Here is a 7,659-nt window from a genome sequence, read left to right as displayed (position 1 = left end):
CGCTTGGAGCTGCGCTGCAATAGCGGTGGCTGCATCGACTTCCAGAATACCTGCTACCTTCCCAGGCATCATCCTTTGAGTTGGGTTTTGATGCTCATTTGCAGCCATAGTCTCAATAAGATTATAAGCCTCAGTATAGCTTTTGGCCCACAATGCGCCTCCAGCTGCTGCATCGAGCATGGGCCGAGATTGGGCCCCCAAACCATTATAGAAACCAGTGATCACCATCCAATCGGGCATTCCATGATGTGGACACTTTCTCAACATCTCCTTGTAGCGCTCCCAAGCTTCGCACATAGATTCTGTAGGTTGCTGCGCAAACTGAGTAAGAGCACTCCTCATAGCAGCAGTCTTTGCCATCGGATAAAACTTCACCAGAAACTTTTGCGCAAGATCTTGCCAAGTAGTAATGGACCCATCTGGTTCGGAATGTAACCAGTCCTTAGCTTTATCCCTCAGAGAGAATGGGAAAAGCCTCGGCTTGATAGCCTCATTAGTCACACCATTATATTTGAAAGTACTGCAGATCTCGACAAAATTCCTTATGTGCATGTTGGGGTCTTCAGTCGCAGCACCTCCAAAAGAAAGAGAATTCTGCACCATCTGAATAGTGCCCGGCTTGATTTCAAAGGTGTTAGCCTGAATAGCTGGATGAAGAATGCTTGACTGAATGTCATCAATTTTAGGCCGAGAAAAGTCCATAAGAGCTGGATCTTCCGAAACAATACGATCATCCATTATTACTGGCTCTTTCTGCTCACTTTCTGAATCTAAATCTTCAAAATCTATTTTCTTCGGAATATCAAGAACTTCGTCTCCTCTTGCGAGTACGAGAACGAGTTTGCATAAACGCTCGCTAAAGTACCTGAAACAGAACCGGAAACAATAAGTAACACGTCTTAATCACTGAGTCCTAATGACCAATGATGGTAAGTACATAAACTAAACAAATACGCCGAGTCCCCGGCAGCGGCGCCAAAAACTTGTTAGGGCGAAAACACGCGCTAATAATACACACAAGTATACGCGTTCGCAAGTAATATAGAATACTTTCTAGTTCGTTCCCACAGAGACTCAGACTAATTATGTTTAATTAAACTCACTCACCAATGTATGATTGCTTCTCAATGTTAAGACAATAACACTGAAAATTGATTAACTAATTATTAACTACTACAATTAAGCACTTAATTAACACTTCGAATTAACAATATTAAAACACTCATGAGATCACAACTTCATTACTACTTCCTTCAATAGTCATTGTTATTACCCTTAGCATGCAACAGTGATGATATTAATCGAATAACACGAAACTGATAAAAGCCAACTTTCATTGTACTAATACCATTCTACCAAACATCCACAATTAAGATAGAAGTTGAATAGACATCAATTATGTTGAATCCCTATATGTCTACGGAAATTGACAACATAACGATTTAAGAACAAGTTATTCCTTTTGATTACACAGGGTGACTAAAATGGTTAGAGTTACCCACTAATCATGCATACTCGTACATAAACCTATGCTAGCATGGCAAATTCTAAATCTCAAGATCCACCGTCGCTTCACAAGAGATTAACACCATATCTTATATGTTCGCGATGCACATAAGACGAATAAGCACAACTAATACTAGATATCATACAATCATCACACACTAAGGTTTTGAACAACTAACTAAAGAATTCCATAGTAAATCTGCTACGACCCCATGATCACAATTAGCCCATGATAGCACTCACCGTCATCATGGGTTCATATGAAAACATGATAAATAAACACAGGAGAATAATACCTAAACTAATTATATTAAACCAGAGTACGTCACAAGAGTAAATAGGTTCAAAGTAAGAAAACTAGCATCCAACGTTACAATGAAATAAGAATCATAAGAAAATATGCTTCCTCTTCGTTGCGGTGTGCTAAAACGGTCTTCTTCCTTATCTCCTTCGCGTCTTGAATAATACCACGATCCAACCTTAGTGAAACGTCTCTGAAATCTACTTATATAGGAGTCCCATAAATCCCAGATTACTCAGAAGTTGGAATCTAAACAGAATTAGAAGTCTAAAATATTAAATCTGAAATTATGACCCTGCGCGGCCGCTCAGCATAGCTGAGCGGGCGCTCAGCTTCCTGCGCGGCCGCTCAGCATAGCTGAGCGGGCGCTCAGACTCCTTGTGGAAAAATGGTCTGTTTTGCTCTGTTTCTTCGCTGTAATCTGCTCCTCTCTTCCCACTTGCAATGCTGAACATATGCCAAGGCTTATTATTGATGAATTCTCCCCCGAAATGCAACTAATACCCTGAAATGCACAAACACTAGAAAAACGCATCAAATACACAAAATACTTGATTTCAAGACACCAATTTAAGCTATTATAAGACGTTCTAAGTGGTATAAAATGCCACTTATCAGTACGTTGTAATAAAAGTTAAGGTTGTGGCTTGTTTTCATACTTTAACCTGTTGCGATCCGTGGTTATGTAAAGCAGGGTCATTGCAAATAATATTTCTTATACAGGTTTATATATTGTGTATGTATTGTGGACCCCAAACTTCTAACTCGGGTTTGGAGGGCGCCACAGGTTGGTATCAGAGCTACAGGTTATAAGTTACTGAAACAAGCCTAGATTATCGGGATTGGGTAGCGGGTTAGGATTAGGAATAGGAAATAGAAAGATAAGACGTCGTGAGGATGAGTGCGACTATATAGTAGGTCTCCGGCACGGTTCGTGTTACAATTCGTGATTCTTAGCTTGCGACGTGATTTCCAGACAACTACAATGGCAGATCCTAATTTCCCTGTATCATCCGATCGTTTGGAGCTTTCCATTCAAGGATCGTCATCTTCTCTCGGATTTGATTTGCACCTTGTTCCTTCATCAGTATTAACGGTACTATCTTCTATTATAACAGTTGCACCTCTTCAAGTTATTCTACGCTATTCTACTACCTCTTGATACGAGACTACCTATTTAAGAATCTCCATATGTTTATTCTTATTTTACTAGACATTCGGCTGTTAGTGTATCTCTTTAGTTTACCCTACATCTTGTTCCATACCCTCGGTTTAAAACTTGTCCTATGACGCAACAGTACCTACGAGGATGGATTTGAAAGCTACTGTAAATGGTGGGTACTTGAGATATAAATAAAGGTGAGAAAAAGTTTAGAAAGAAGATTCCAAGTGTTCAGGAGGATAGATGTTATCAGGTTAAAAGAAGCCATTAGTAATTAGGCCACCCATGGCTAGCTTGTGGAATGGATTAGATAAATATTGAAAAGAGAGAGTTAGAGGAGATTATGGATCTGGAGATTTCTTGAAGTTAGATAATGGTGTTATGATGATGTGATATATATTTTAACAAGGTGATGTGACATAGCCGACTTGTTGACTATTGGATAGTATATTCCACTTAACGATTGTGTAGTTGATAACGAGAGTATTACCAGTATGGAAGCTTAATGTGAAGCTACGAATAAGATAGCATGCAACAACAACTGAAATTTTCGTCGATTAAGGAAGGCAAATGGACCCAATAAAGGAGAGAGGGTAGATTGAAGTAAATGGATCTTTATGTGATTGTTTCTTTAATTTGGTATCTTGTTATATGAAGGAAGGACAACAACCAACTCATATAGTAAGGACAACCAGGTTTGTGATTTTCAAAATTTTTAAATAAGTTTTCGAAAAATATTTTTCCTTATAAAATTTGTAAAAGCCTTTTTGAATAAAATAAGTTTTAAACCCTGGTTGTCAAATTACTACTTGAGTTTCTTTTTTGCTAAAAGACCCGGATTACCTGGAAGGATATTTATTTTAGACTTGGTATTGTTAATTCAGAGAATAAAGTGATCCGCGATTATGAAGAAGTTGATTATTCCTAACAGAAATGTACAAATATTGTTTGATAAGATTAACAACAGAATCAGCGTACGGAGCAATTACTCATCCAATTACTAGGACTATCAAAGTTCAAAAAATTCATTGATCTAACAGAAGCCTGAGTATGACTGAAGGCGATTGAGAAGATTTTACGTTTTTGCGTTTCTTCAACCCGAAAGTTTTTCGAAAACTCCTTCCTAACCTAATTTGATAATTCTGAACACTTTCCGTGTTTTGACTTTTTCGATCCGGGGTACGGTTTCACCCGTACGAGTCCCAGCGTGAAATTTCGATACGCTAATCATTTTATAGATCGATAAAAATCCGTATTTTCAAAAGGCGAGATATTATTACCTTATTTTCGTATAAAGTGTTTTATAGAAAGCTCTGTTTTGATAATTATCCAAGTCTGGTATTAAAATTGTATCATCTTTTTAGTTACTTAGCGGCTAAGTAACTTATTTTCGGATCCGATATGTAAATGTAATTATCCAATTATTAAATAAATAAAATATGTGATGGTTCTGTCAGCTATGTGTTGCTGTATTATTAATTGTTGGTGATTTGTTGGATGCGAATATTAATTTTATAATTAATTATTGAGCTGTACGAATTTAATTCATTTTTAAAGTAATTTTAATGAATATTTATTCTTATAAATGCTAAAATTGTTTCAAAAATTATTTTTATTGTTTTATAATTTTATTTATTATTTTTAGGAATTTATAAAATGTGAAAATCAATATTTTATTGATTATTTATCTTTCAATGATTTTCTGATTTCATCCAATTATAAAATCAGTATTAAACTCATAAATGCTTCAAAAATCATGAAAATTTTATTTATTAACTTTTAAATATTTCGAGAATTTTAAAATTGTTTCAAAAATTTCTGGCTTTTATTCACCCGCGCATTTGTTCGTTAATTCGTTAAATGCAGTTTTGATGCGTGTTCCAAAATTTATTTAAAAAGAAAATTATGAAAAATTTATTTTGGTAACTTTTGAATATTCTGTATTTCTGGAATGTAATTTGCAATTTTTTTTGTTTTTTTCGACAAATTTTGGCACACAGTACTTCGTTAATTTGCGAAAAATGAGTCAGTAACTAATAAAAATGAAATAACAACGGAAGTAAAATAAAGAAAGAAAAGAAAGGAAAAAAAATAAATAAATAATAATAAAAACCTAATTCTACCCCCAATTTCCCCGACCCCCTATTGTCTCTCTTGCCTCTCTCGGCTCTCTCGCATCTCTATCTCCCTCTGCTTTCTCCCTTTTCTTAGCTCTACTCGCCGGAGTGGTAAGTTGTCGGTTCTCTTTCCTTTTTCCGGTTGCGCCCTGTGTCTCAGTTGGTTTGTTCGGTTTTTGTGATGCTTAATTTGTTGGCGATTTTATATATATACAGGAGTATGTATGTATAAGTTGTCTCCTTGATTCTTTCTTATCCTTGTTGCCGCCTCTCGGCTTTTTCCGAGAGGTGTGACGGCATGTGTGCAGTGCGTAGGCACATTTCTGGCTGTGGTTTTGATGTTGTTTTTTTCTCAGTTGCCTGATTCTTTAATTTCTTGAATTTATTGAAGAAATTCGAAGTGAATAATTTTAATTTCGAATATTAAAATTCGATGAACTATTTTTTATGTTCGAATTTTATTTTCGTAACTAAAATTTATCGGTGAATTTCATTAGGACATCCGAATTTATCGGGCACCAATGAATTTTACCGCCGTCGGCAATGAGCCGACGGTGGACGATGATGATTTTAATCTGAGTCCTAAACTATAAATAAATAAAATTAGTTATAAAATAAAACCCGAAACAAAAACGAATAATAATAATTAATAAAGTGAATTTGTATAGATTGGATTGATAAATGGATTTATGAATTGCTTGATGTTGCGTTGTTGTTGTGATTGACGTCGATTTGATTTCGACGGGTAGGCCGATAAACAAAGGAGACGCTACCCGATTTTCGGGAAATTGATTCCGAAAATACGGGAGTGTAACCCGCAATTATCGGAGACGTCGAACAAAAATATATAATTCTATTATACAAATCTAGTTACATGCTAAGACAAAATACTTTATAATCACCCTACTATTTTCCAAAACAACGAATGTACGTTGATAGGTCACACAACACTATAGAAGGGGGTTGAATATAGTGTTTATACAATCAAATCGATTTCAACACAAATATGTAACAAAGATCAATTATATTCAAATAAACTCTGTTACAATAGAACTGTTGTTCTCTCTCAGTGATGAATCATATCACTAAGAGCTGCTAGGTTATAATATATAATCTTCTCGATAATGATAACACATTTAGTGTAAACCCTAAGCTGCATTTATATAGTACACGGTTACAAGATATCTTCTAATTGATATGGAATATAATTCTCTCTCCTAAAATATATCAATCAGATATCTCTTACAAGTCTTCTACTCCTCTAACTCTTCACGCATATCTTCTTTTGTTTTAGTCCGGATCTTCTCCTGTAAATCAGCCACATTCCTTATCTGAAGTCTTCCCGCACTTATGTCCTCATATCTATCTTCTGACGTCTTAAGTTCTGATATTAAGTTCTGACTTCAGTAAGTTCTGATTTCCAGTAAGTCCTGATAAGTCCTGTTGTTAAGTTCTGAAAAACTAAACACAAATCAGATTAGACATGACATCTCAAATATATCTAACAATCTCCCCCAACTTGTAAATTATGAAAAATATACAATTTAATAGATTTGATGATGTCAAAAACATTTAAGTACAAATGCAATAAGATTTTATTTAGACAATTAACTACAACTTACAGTCCTTGTAGCTTTTACCAATCTCACTGAGTCAATTTGAATCCAAAGTGATTCTTGACAAAGTTTGATATCAGCTTTTCTTCTTTATTCCTCAGGACTTGAGCTATTGTAGCTTTGACTTGCTTCAATTCTTCATCTTGACTTCCAATCTGGTAGATTGCAGTCCTTAGTGCTGAGATATGGTTTCTTTCTAAACCATCATCAAGTATGATCACCCTTGGATGAGAAGAGACTTCATTGTATCATAGACATGTCTTTTTCAGAATCACTTCAAGTTTAGCAGAACCCTTCTTCATTGGAATTTCACTTCCATCATCTTCAACTATGTTTGGAATAAATTCTGTAACCCTTGAACTAGAAATTCTTGCTTTATCTCTTATGGTCTTCATAACGAAATTTGACCATCTCCTAGTAATCTCAGACTTTATCTCTAAAAGATAATGAAAGAATTGAAGTTCTTTCAGATATTTATTCAGCACATCTGCAACTGACATTTGATATGTTCTTCCATCTTCAAGAAATAGAATCAGATTTTCTTTGACATTATGCTTATCATGAGCATCCAGTACCACTTGAACAGATATAACCTTGTCAAGGTGTTTCTATGTAACTTCTTCTAGAGGTTTATCAGTCAATAAGAATGGATCTCTTGTAAGCACTTCAACTCCTGTCTTGATTTTGGCTTCATCAGAACCTAGTCCAGCTCTGTCTCTTGCTTCTCTGGCTTTCAATCCAATAGTCATGAAATCAGATAACAATTGGCTTTTCTTTGGATCTGATGGTTTAACATTTTTCCATAGGAGTTTCTTCTTATCAGCAACTTTCATCTTGTCTAAATCAACTTGAGCACTTTCAGAGATTGATTTCTTGATGACTTGATCAGAATTTGCTATTTCTGTAGCTTGTTGTTCTTCATTCTGAACAACTGGAGCTGTGTCAGAGGTTGTCTTG

General features: G+C 35.4%; 1 non-coding gene across 1 annotated transcript; it reads left to right on the top strand.

The window, feature by feature from the left end:
- The first annotated feature begins 238 nt into the window (after positions 1 to 238).
- On the top strand, positions 239 to 345 carry LOC141662372 (small nucleolar RNA R71). The gene has a single exon (XR_012550492.1). It is a non-coding gene; the product is annotated as a small nucleolar RNA R71 (small nucleolar RNA).
- Positions 346 to 7,659: the final 7,314 nt, after the last annotated feature.

This window comes from Apium graveolens, chromosome 5, assembly GCF_009905375.1.
Source record: "Apium graveolens cultivar Ventura chromosome 5, ASM990537v1, whole genome shotgun sequence".
NCBI lineage: Eukaryota > Viridiplantae > Streptophyta > Magnoliopsida > Apiales > Apiaceae > Apium > Apium graveolens.
The sequence above is the reverse complement of the archived record's forward strand: the minus strand, read 5'-3'. Positions and strand labels throughout refer to the sequence as shown.